This window comes from Zootermopsis nevadensis, unplaced genomic scaffold (assembly GCF_977971745.1).
Source record: "Zootermopsis nevadensis isolate Lab colony 2312 unplaced genomic scaffold, Znev_1.0 Znev_ptg000017l, whole genome shotgun sequence".
NCBI classification, from domain to species: Eukaryota; Metazoa; Arthropoda; class Insecta; order Blattodea; family Termopsidae; genus Zootermopsis; species Zootermopsis nevadensis.
The window spans coordinates 2,708,496-2,720,765 of record NW_028259149.1 but is presented as its reverse complement, the minus strand read 5'-3'; the positions used below and the strand labels follow the sequence as shown (position 1 = coordinate 2,720,765).

The window sequence follows — 12,270 nt, the reverse complement described above, 5'->3', positions numbered from 1 at the left end:
ACCAAAGAACGAGAAGGCAGCCTAATGCTTGTGTGAATTACATAAAGAAAAGCTTTAAAATTTGTTGCCTTATAAACGGCGTTTAAATTAAGGAGATTAGATGGACCAGGTATGTAGAATGCGTATGCGAAGAATTAAATTCACCGGGGCAATACGAGCGTAGTCTGTGGGATGAAGCAGGCAGAAATACACTAACTGTCCATTATTAGTTACTTTTCGAAGAATGGAGTAACACTTACGGACCATAAGCCATTTTTCCTTGCAATTGGCGAGTTATTCCTTATAATTGGTGAGTTATTTCGTACGTGTAATGGCGGAAAATAGAAGTAAAAGTTGGAAATAAAGATTAGTCCTGCCCCTCGCCTTCCAGTAGCTCACTACTGTGTCTACATGAGGAACCCCCCCCCCCCCCCCCCCGACTAAGATGGGGAGGTGGGGGGCAAAGAGCCTTCTCTGGATTACTGAATCACCGCGTCACGTAGCGGCAGTCTGCAACATTACCGACATATACAGTCCAGCTGAATGAAAACAAACCTCTAAGAATTTTTGTTTTTGAACTAGAACATGCAATGAACGCGTAATGGGGAGGTTTGGTTCGCCTATTTGTATGTTCACTCTCGAAGACTACTTCACGGTTTTCGATTGAATTTGTTATTGGAGACCTTCTGGGTAGTTGCGCCGTGTAGTCTGGTGGAAGTCTACCGACGTTTCAGAGGTATTTCCTGGTGGAGGAGGCACCAGGGCGATGATGATGCAGGCAGCAAGGAGCTCTGAATATCTACCAGACGACACTTCGCAGCGTCACAAAAGACGGCCACCTTCGTGTCTGGCATTCTCGCGCCTAGCTTTGTCTCTGTTTTTACAAGCGGTGCTCAACAGTTAACAAGCAGAGAGCTTCCACAGCCGAGAAACAAAGAATTGCTCGCAGCCAGCAATTCCAGTGGCTGATAGAAGGGTCTCATCCCAAGCGAAAGACACAGTAGCGCGGAGCGCCTAGGGGAATCCCATGCCCAGAACAAAGCAGATAGGAATTACAGTTCACAACTGCGTATGATAATTGAAGCAAACGCCGGCCGCCTCCAAAGTATTTAGACTGCTTAGAATACCTGAGCTTCAGATGTTATCGAGATCGTCAACGTTGGCGAGGGACACGCAGCGCGCAGATCTGCTTGCTCTGTCGCCATTACTTAGCCCCGTATTCAAAGTGTGTTTCTACACCTTCAGCACATAAATTTTCCTTGCTTCTTAGAATGAATTAATTTTGTTAACACCTTGCTGTCGGGTGATAATTTCTTTGAAGGCGATGCTCAACCGAATTTGCAAATATTAATGGTACACTGCTTAATTTCTAAGCTTATTTTGCCGCATTACTCTCGTAGCCTGCGCATTGTCGATCGGTAATCGCCACTCTGTAAGGAAATAACCCTGTATTAGTGTCCGGAGCCCACCCACTGACAGCCACTGTTCGGTGGCACGATGCCACAACCGCAACGCACTCTGCTACAGGACAAGCATAAGCCAAGCCTCGTGCAAAATAACATATTCCGTACACACAGGCACTCTGTTCGAATATCACAGCGTACCTGCGGTTTCCTATTCCTCTGGGTGTATACCGGGTGTTCCATAAAGACCCTGTCACATGTTTGTTAGTGTTAGTGCTACAGCAGATTGTGCACAAAGAATATTGTATTGTTGTGGTAAGGAAAGAGACCCAGGTTCGATACACGTTCATGGGAGATGGAGAATATGGGAGGTAAATTTGAGCTACAGGTTGGTAGGAAATTTTCTGTTCTACTGAATGCAATTTCCCATTCCATGCCATGATGGCACAGGAGTATTATATATTTAGCGGCCTGCCTGACGACAGGTCCGTATGAACAGGATCCTTCCATCCTTTTCTCGGACTGGGACCTGTTCATATACGTTCTTGGCAGATGATCCAGAAGTGGTTTGCCATTGCCTTCTTCTGTGTGTGAATGGAGTAATTGTTGGGATGCCACGGAGAAACCGGGGAAGCCCCCGGAGGAAAACTCCGTGTTGCCTAGACCACGGCCTTGCCCAACACAAGTTATAAATTCGGGCACCGCCGGGAATCGAACCCGAGACCCCAGGCTTACAAGGCCAGCGTTCTAACCGCTAGACCACCGTGGCTGGCACAGGAGTGCTTTGAGCTAAATTCTCCTCAGCACTGATTAAACGTGAGTAATCAGCATCTCGCTTCGGCCGTCTTTGTGTTAATATCCCAGTCTAGTTTTATGGTTATTGAGAAAGAAATTTGGAGTTGGTTAAGATCAGGGACAATACACTTTCCTGTAGGTGACATTTTAGGTTGTAACGATGACGAGGTAGAAGATGGCTATGCAGTCTGGTAGTTACTGAACGACGTTTAAGAAGTACTTGCTGCCTTCGTCATCAGGGTGATGGACAGCTGATGTGAAACACCGGTCAGTGTCTGCCAGACTGTACGCTGCTGCCATCTTCACATACTTCCTTTCAATTCTGTTCTTCTCTCCAAGTAGAAGTCGTCAAACATGATAAGTATTAAGAGGCAAAATTACTTCATAAACCTGGATCTTTAGTGTTCCAGACGGAAAACGTAAGCCAGTTTTTGAACTGTAAAATAAAAATATTTTTAGAATGTATTTTCACCTAAGCTTCGGCATTTACTTTATTGCAGTTTCTTACTGTAATTCTCAGCAAATTAAACAACCTGTTAAGGGAATTTTAAAATATTTCATTGCAACTAAGTAACTGCATGTTTCTTTGCCTTGCAGCCAGTTAGTGCATAAATCGGCCACTTTACGGTGTCTTTGAAGCGAGTAACAGAACAGTGATTAAGGGTCAGATATTTTTCATGTTAAATAAACAATTTAATTGTCTCGATAAAGTTTATTTTAAGAGGAAATACAGAAACACTCTCGAGTAACATCGTAGTTCATGTGTCGTGTGGGCTGAACAGTTCTGAATTACATTCCCCTGCAGTAACAAGCCCATTTATCAGACACGCTGTCTGTCTGCATATAAAGTAAAGCGATGATAGGTATGATTCAACGCGTCACACTTTCAACAATATTAAGTACGTGGCGATTATGTGATCGTTGATAAACTAAGACCTTATTCACGTCAAGACGCGCTCGGAAGATAGAAAATTTATGAGATTCCAGAAACCTAGAATTAGAGAACCGAAGTGAACCGTTTCTTACTTGTGGGTGTTACTGTGTTATGACACGCTGTTAGTGGTTGCTCTAGTGGCGAAAATATTGTTGCACAGAGATCAGTCGATCCGCTTCAAGTTTATCAGAAAAATGTTCCCACTTTTCAGTGGCGGATTATGATATTTCTATAACATGCCTGAAACGAGAATAGTAGAGATTGTTTTTGTGTGTTCCGTCTTAGGCCCTTCTTGCTCTATGCGAGTTTACGAGTCAAAAATAGTAAGACAGCCAGTACTAATGCCTGTGCATCAGACACGGTGGATTTAGATAAACTTACGAACGTATTAAGATGGCCGTCTTATGGGTTTTGCGCCGTGTAGTCTCATAGAAGATGACGGACTCTTCGGAGGAGATTTCAGCCGCCATCTTCAGGGCGACCGGGTTTCTTTGACCTTGTATACCACGTCGAAAAATATGAAGGCTGCCTGATGTCTCGCCGTGTGACAGTCAGTGCTAAGTTGAAACTTTTTTTAATTGTTCACTAGCTGTCAGTACACATAGTGAAGTTCGTCGTTGAACAGCTAGAAAATAAATGAGCGGGAAGGCTATGTAGCGTGGACGTACTCCGTGATCTGCTTTCCCACGACTTTACACGCTCCGGTGTGATTTGGAGGTCGGGGCGTCGCGATACACCGTGTCTTATTATATGCAAAGGATTCTGAGGAGATCATAGCAATTTGTGTGCTTTGCTATAGTTCACAGTACGACATAACGTAGACGAAAAGAGTAGCGTAAGCAGTAACCAAATTGTTACTGACAAAATGCTGTTAGTGAACATACACACTGGCTACATGAAAGCTTCTATTTTCATAAAAATGTCTGTTATCATGTATTTCATGTCTACAGCTGCGTCTGTACAGTGAGCCCTGCTCTGGGGCCACCCGGCCTATTCGAAGATGTTAACCCGTTGTACTGCAGAACTCGTAGGATCTATGATTCGAATCACCAGTTTCCAATTAGTCACCCCTGCTGTAACACTTATTAAGCGCTAATCGAATCTGCAAGATCAGTATCAGTGTCATGACGGATTTGTTTAATTGCAGTCAGCGTGATGTCTGGTCTGACAACGCAATTATTTTGTATTGCAGGTAGCTGCAGTTCCACATTGGCATCGCAGCGAGTTTCTGGCTCATAGCAGCATTAAGGTAAGGTAAAAATAAAGTAAAATAATGTAAATTAAGGTTTAGTGTTACTGCAAGTAGTGAACTATACGATCTGCGAGTTGAAGGAGACTGGATTTCGTTGGCCCAGGACAAGGTCCGGTGGAGGGCTTTGGTTAGTTCGGTGATGAACCTTCGGGTTCCGAAAGCCAGCTAGTTGGTTAGTTTTGGGCAGAATCTTGTGCGAAGCGCAAGACATCGTCCCTTGCTAGGTCAAACCATCCCTACGAAATCGTATAATCATTTTTAAGAATTTAGTCCGTACCGCAAAGAAAACACAACACTTCACCATTGCAAAGATCAACTGGTTAACGCTGTTTAAGCTGAGAATCATACGAAAAACACATGAATACACTGTGTGGGCTAAGGGTTAAGGGTGATTTTGAAAGTGGGCCGAGGATTACTTCGGTAGCCTGCTCGTATCTCGGCACAGCGATGACTAACAAGCCCGATACGTATTTTAAAACCCTGCCCCAAGGACAATTATTACAATCACGCCCCCTTATTTCTGAGCCCTCACTTGTCCCCCGCCTGCAGAAACAAAAGACTGCTACACCGCGTGGTCTGTGTGTGTGTGTGTGTGTGTGTGTGTGTGTGGGTTCCGCCCGTCTGACATGATTAGCTGCCTAATCACAGGTTATTATATTCTGACAAACCCAGACGAGCAGACTCAAGATCGCGTGTCAGAGATTGAGTTATTGAGATGCAGATTATTTAACGACACCGTTTCAAATTTCTTTGTGGGAAGAACATAAATTGCGTCTTCTGCTTCTGGCCAGGAAGTTAGCGCTACGAATATCCTGTTTCGACCACAATATTCTAACCATCTAGTAATATTTTTAATGGTTATACAGGCCTTCAAAACTGATTTATCAAAAACTTCAGACTAATCGTTTACAAGTCATCGACGATTCGGTAGTTAAGAATTTGTTTTGGGCGCTTCATGTGTTTCGCCCTTGTGATATGATATAACAAATTTTGTTGTACTCATTCACTTCAGTTGGGTCGAAACAGAATTCCTCTCTAATGTTTTCACTAATACGATCTAATAAACTTTATCCATTTAGGCGTCTCATGAATTCATCTTGAATCCATTTGTTTCAGTGTCCAGAATTCACAGCCAATAAAATTAACGACACTATGGTATGAAAGAATTTTGGGCCTAATGGGATAATATTTATGACTTATGATCATTAATCCATTGCCTACTATATCTATACAACAGAGCATGGTTATTATAACTTCAAATAAGATTATGTTTGAAATAGCAGTAAACTGAATCATATATTTGGAAATTAAGCTTCTATGTTACATTTTTCAGTAATATGCGTTTTTAAAGAAAGGCTTACTCGATTATTGGTGGAAAATTTTCTACTCTTACAGAATTTGATTCGAGATTTTTTTGGACTGTTTGTTTTCGGAACATTGTTCAGAATCCCTAAGACTTTAAAAATGTACGAGGGCTGCCCAATAAAAGTGTTGAGGGAACTTTTATTTGTGGTGGTTCCAGTACTGGCATAGTATTGTCTATTATAATTTTGTTTCTGACTGCAATCTGTCCATAACTTGCCATTACTTCAGAGATTTTGTAGGAATATTTTAATTCCTGCTTCGTAATGTTGTGTTAAGTGTATTACCCACTCTGTAAATCATTTTCCAAGTCTGATATAAATACGTAGTCATTTGTACGTAATAATACGTTAATTATGACGACTACGTAGTAATTTATTTCATTTCTGTCTTAGTGTATTTGATTCTGAAGATGAATTGCTTTATTTATAAGGCTTGAACGGTAAATAGTGTTGGTGATATAAATCTCAAGTGTTTACAGATGTAGTGTTCAAGGAATATGTTTCAGCATGAGGCATGAAATACGTTTAGAGTTTATAGTGATTTATATTGGTCACTTAAGACTGTAGGATTTTACGGTGGGTTTACCATGAACGATAAATTCAGACACACATACCATTTACAAAGCCTCGAAAAACGAGATAAGAACATGGCGTCGCGATGATATTGGACGACATACATGACTCCCAGGACGGGGGATCGGCCCATCGCGACGTCTCCACACGCACGGGGTAACAGACAACCATGCGTTTGGGGGTCGAATATGCAATTTTGAAAATCGAGTGCCAGACAGCTCGTGTCTCAAATCTGATCGCCACTGAGACACGCACCACCTTCGTTAGTCAGTTTGTTATCACACACAAAGTTACATTCTGCTCTATGATGAAGACAACTTCTCACCTGCTGGATCAAATATGTAGGATTTGAGGTTTTCACGGCAATGAGTCTGAAGATTTCTGTCTTATGGGATGTTGCGCCGTGTAGTCTGGTAGAAGTTTACATACGTTTCAGAGGTCCTTGCTGCCTCCGTCATCAGGGCGATGGATCACTTATGTGTCTCACGGAGTATAACAAATATCCTGGGACCATGAATCATCTCGACTGTTTATTGTCTTCTTTGCTGTAGAGTGAACGTGGTTATTGAATTGAGCAAACTACAGACAATCATCATCCACGCCCTGAGTGGGATGTAATCCTGAGAGTTCGGATTCGAAGGCCATCTCATCAGCTGAGGGGCGAATTGGCAGAATAAACACATGACCTTCAGATATATTAACACTGTCGTGCGATCTCCTTTGCAATACAAATCGCCACGGAGCTGCGGAAAGACCCGGATTTCTGTGTTGTCTGCATAACACTTTGTTAGACAAACTCGCGATTTAGTACAAGGCGCAAGGTCCTTATTGTCGTATCTTTCTCTTTTCCTTCCTTTTTTCCAATTCCGCGTCATTTATATCACTCTTCGTTCACTTCTTGTTTGTTTATTGCTTTCCAAATTAAAAATATGGCGATGCAAAGCTAATAAAATGCACAGAGATGACACTTGTAGCCTACAAATATTATTTTTCAATCGCATCCGTAATTCATTACCGCTAATACTGAAACCCAAAATTGGAAACACTTCTGAGAGTGACCCCCCCCCCAATTTCTCCCAAACGATCTTTATATTAGCATTATTCCCCCCCCGCCTTCTCGTCGCTGTCCTGCAAGCCTTAGCGTGAAAAATATGAATGAATTTGTAGGATTTGAGGTTTTCACGGCGGTGAGTTTGAAGATGGCTGTCTTCTGGGTTGTAGCGTCGTGTTTTCTGATAGAAGTTTGCCAACATTTCAGAGGTCGTGGTGATGGAGGAAGCATGTACCTCGGTATGTCGGTAAACTTCTACCAGATTACAAGGCGCTACAACCCAGAAGACAGCCATCTTATGAATGCATTTACTTCTGTTAAACCTTACATAACTTAGAGAATTTTCCATGTAAGTTTGTACATTATGAATCACGTTAATAAAAAATCTTTGCAAATTTTTCTGTGCCCTTGCTATTTGGAATGTAATCGAAAATTGTTGAATAGATCCCGGTATGAAATATGCGGACGGGTGGACAGACACGCAGTCCTCAATATGCTTTTGTTTTAAGACTAGTTGTTTGCGATCAAGAATGGTACGTAATCGAAACAGAACGTCAATGACGCATTTTTATTCTGAAGTGTAGCGAATCAGCACAACGAATTAAACTAATTACTTATGATACGAATTCTTAACCTAGGCAGCAGATGGACGTTCTGGCCGCTTTATGACACAGGGATTGGTGTTCACAGATGGTCAGTAAGTAAGTCTAATTTCTACCTGACCGTTCTTCGGACGACTTGCAGATTCTTGAGACGACAGTGAGACTCTTTGTTAAATTTAACAAACGGATTGTCCATTTACTGTTTGCTGATAACAAATGTAAGGGTCCAGGAAAACCGTTAGGTTTACTTTTAGCTAAAACCACTGCACCCGATGTACAGAATTCCACTGGACCAGGGTCCGTTCCAAGAAGCTATTGTATGAAGAAGCAATTAGAGACGAACACTCAGTGCAGGGGCAGGATAGACGATCTGTCTTGCACGGAAACAAGGAATTAACCCTTCAAAGCACCCTTGAAATCGCATGTACCACCCGCGTTTATTGTGAGCAACTCGGCATTTTGCACACAGAGAATATTTATGGGCTTCGTATGAATCTCGGGACAAACAGAGGTTGAGTTGTACGTCAGTCGTCCCGCCTTTTTTTTTGTAACTATTTTTATTTGCAGTGCATTCCATCTGATAATTTTTGAAGAGGTCGCATCATGGCGCTGTGTTCTATTAAAATGCCTCCATTAATGTGTTCGAGAAAGGATGAACGGATTTTTATGAAATTTTGCATCGAAGATGTCAAGGTGTCGATGATGGTCTTCTGGGTTGTAACGACGTGTGGACTCGTAGGTCGAACATCCTGCCTCTATCTTCAACCTTGAGCGTTATTATAGTCGAGGAATTTCTTGACAACTTTGTTGTTTGCCAGTTCATGAAGAAAGATTTCTCCATGAAATTAGTCATTGCCATTATTATTATTATGTCACATTCATCGTGGAACTATGCCACGGTTCCGATAAGCAAAGTCTGAGCGTCTGTGTCGGGGCATTCACCAAATTTCGCCTCGCGGCTCGTCGTCTCTTCCGACTTTTGGGAGCCATGCCAACGTGCCCACGCTAGGTCCTGACCCGCCTTGTGACTCATAAATTTAATGCTCATGTATGAATAAGTCCGTAGACCATTCTGAACCACACAGTCTGGTGTACACTACATGTTAACATTTTAATAACATTGCCTTAAACTGTATCACGCAAAGAGCGCTTGTATGAAGCCATTCTGCTGTTCCGTCGTGTAGTCTGGTAGAAGTTTACCGACGTTTCAGAGATCCTTGCTGCCTCCATCATCAGGGCGTTTCCGTGGTTACATATAACGTCTAACTTTATGGGATGCTGCGTTGTATTTTTTAATGGATGAGTGTCGCCCTGATGATGGAGGCAGTAAGTAACTCTGAAACATCGGTCAGTATCTACCAGACTAAACGCTGCAGAATCTCAGAAGACAGCCATCTCCAGTTGGTATACATAGATACCACTACCGTGTAAAGTCGTTAAGTGATACAGTATATTATATTCAAAAATGAACATTTGACGGTTCAAAGATTAGACAGTCGGGGAAATTCCGTAGAACATGTCCGGGCCTCAAACGTGTGATTACATCAATCAGTACGGCCGGGAGTGATCCGTATGCAAAAAAACGTGTGACGGGTGTTAATTAGATTAGTTTGACGACGAAGTAGGCGTCGGATTGGGTGGGATATCCTGCCGCCTTGGCGGACCCAGCCAATCCGAAACAGTTCTTCGGTGAAGTTATGAATGACGGAAAGTCTATTGCGCCAGTCCAGAAAATCTACATATTGGGCTGGCACTGACCTCGCTTGACAAAAGAACAATTTATCTTCAAGAAATTCAGAAATAAATTATGACAGCTAACCACTTGCCAACTGGAAAGTGTAGAAAACGTTTGACACTCCAATAATTTTTATTTCCGTCCCTGTGGGCGAGGCGTTATGTAGTACACATTCAGCGCCACAATTCTCACTAAGTGGAGCGTGGGCCACTTGTGACCCGCGACTGGCAGACTAGAGCTGTGATTATCAAACTGATTGAGTAACAAAGAACCAGCTACCCGATTGACCGAGTCCTTAAGTTAAACCCAGAGGCAAAATAGTTACTAGGTGAGATTTCAGGTTCTCATGGTAGAGAATCTTTTCTCCGGTATTGCGCCGTGTAATCTCTTAAAAGATCACCAATATTTCAGAGGTACTTACTGTCTTCATCGACAGGGCGATAGGGAGGCAGTAAGCACCCCTGAAACGTATGCAAACTTCTGTCAGACGCCACGGCGCAAAATCCCGTGAGATATTTTCTGGTTCTTTGAGGCGTGTCTGTATTACCATTGTCTTAAGCTGTATGTGGATCCATCTGCAGTGAACGAACATCAAGTCCAGAATCGCAAAGAATTCCTGTTCTCGTTTGTTACTGTGTGTGCGTCGAGTGATAGTAGAATTCGTTATCACAGTAATCCGTCCCTCGTTCTCGGTTAAGAATGCCATTTGGCAAAGCTCCGAATTACAGCTCTGGATTACAACTCGCGGTGAAGTCTTAACCTTCGGAAATCGATGGACAACGACCACCAGTTCGTGATTTTGCATTCTTCGCCGGTAACACGAAGGATGGGCCAACGTCACTGCAAATATGATGGCATTGAACACCGCAAAATATTTGGCTGCCCTCCAGCCATCAGCAAATAACATGGACGCTCTGTTTTGTGCAGACTTTTATTTAGCGCACAGTGCTAACTGTAGGTACCATCTGCCACAAGATTCAGTACCTTCGAATTCTTCCCACAGAGTGTATTTATGGATTTCGTATGATTCTCACTATAAGCAGCTATTATTCCCTTAAACATCGTTAATGCAATGGTGAAGTGTTGTGTTTTCTTTGCGGTACGGATTGAATTCTTAAATATTGTCCAGATGATCCTCGGCTTCAAAGCGTTACTGTGGTGAGCGTTTCAGAGGCTTCTCTAAAATATCAGACACGCCGTATTATTGTGTCAAACGTGATCAATCGATCAATCAATCCACTCATATGGACTTAACAAAATAAAGTCCTCATTTTCTTATGAATGGATTAGTAAAGGCCTGTAATTTTTTCCGATCGTGAGTGATTATAAGTGTAATCAGTGTCTTACGATTATGTAAGATTGATCCAAACTGACTTATGTTTTACGAGATGATATATTATCTAACGAAGTTTTATCAACTTCTGTCTTATGTCTCGTCGAATAAGGTGGTGCGAATGTTGTACGAATAAGAAGCTGAGACGTGTTTGATGTAGCTACTGTTCTGGGAGTTAACTGAAAGAAACAAGGGGCCACAAAGACCTTGTTGCCAGTCTATATTTGAACCGAGGACCTTTCAGTTCTTTGTCACCCGCTTCCTGAGTGTCGAATTATGATGAGGAACACAAAAAAATACACGTATGCCATCCGTAGTAAAGTTGGTAAATCTTGTGTGTAGCTACCAACTTTATAGACACAGTGTGTCCAAAAAAAAATGTATACACGTTACAAAACAAAATATTAACCTTGTGAGTCAGTTGTTCACAGCTGTCAACCGTGCCTACACTAGATTCGCTAATTGTCTAAGCGCCAATGTATTTATTTCATTGATTGATTGATTGATTGTGTGTATACATCTTTTTGGGACAACCTTTAGATTAGCTGAAAGGACTAATCTGTGGGGTCATAGGATTTCATTGTGTCCTTTCAAAAGCTGAAGCCCGATTTTTCAAAGTAGGATGCTGTCTCTTATGCATAAAAGCAAAGTGCTGCTTCTACCTGTTCAAAGCCCCCTCCAATTATTTTGTCAGCTTAAAATATCCCCATTGGTTACAGTTACACTTTAACAGAGGGACAACTTAGCTTGGCTTCGTTACAATTTAACAACTGTCTTTATCTCCTTGGTGGAAGGGTCCCTTTCAAAATGTTATAGTTGTTCACCTGGTAAAGACATTCACAACTTGGAAGCCGTGCTTAATTACAGTATTGAAAGGAGATATTTAATCACACTCTGAGCCAGCTACGGGCCACTTAGTCCGCGCTCTCAGACAGTATTGTGCATTGTATTCCCACGTACAGATGTTCCAAAAAGATGTGTACACGGCAGCAACTTTGGTGGCCGCCTGTCAATCAGCTGCTCACCTCTGTCAGCTGTGCAAGGAAGCTGACGGTGGTCATTCAGAACAACTGCAGTAGATTCGCTTGTACACAGAGTGCTACGGCTGACGTGTGTAATGGTTTAGTTAATTAAAATGCATTATTTTCATTTAATGAATGTGTGTATACATCTTTTGGGGCGCGGTTGTTCATATGTCTTCGTTTAAAGTTTTCGCCCTGACGATGGAACCGTTTCATTATAACATCAG

General features: G+C 42.2%; 1 long non-coding RNA gene across 1 annotated transcript in view; it reads left to right on the top strand.

Moving 5' to 3' along the window:
* The window catches only part of LOC147873623 (uncharacterized), a 180,779-nt gene that overhangs the window by 114,869 nt on the left and 53,640 nt on the right, over positions 1 to 12,270 (top strand). Inside the window, exon 2 of the long non-coding RNA XR_015535449.1 lies at positions 4,304 to 4,360. This is a non-coding gene — a long non-coding RNA (uncharacterized LOC147873623). The remainder of the gene's footprint in view (positions 1 to 4,303; positions 4,361 to 12,270) is intronic.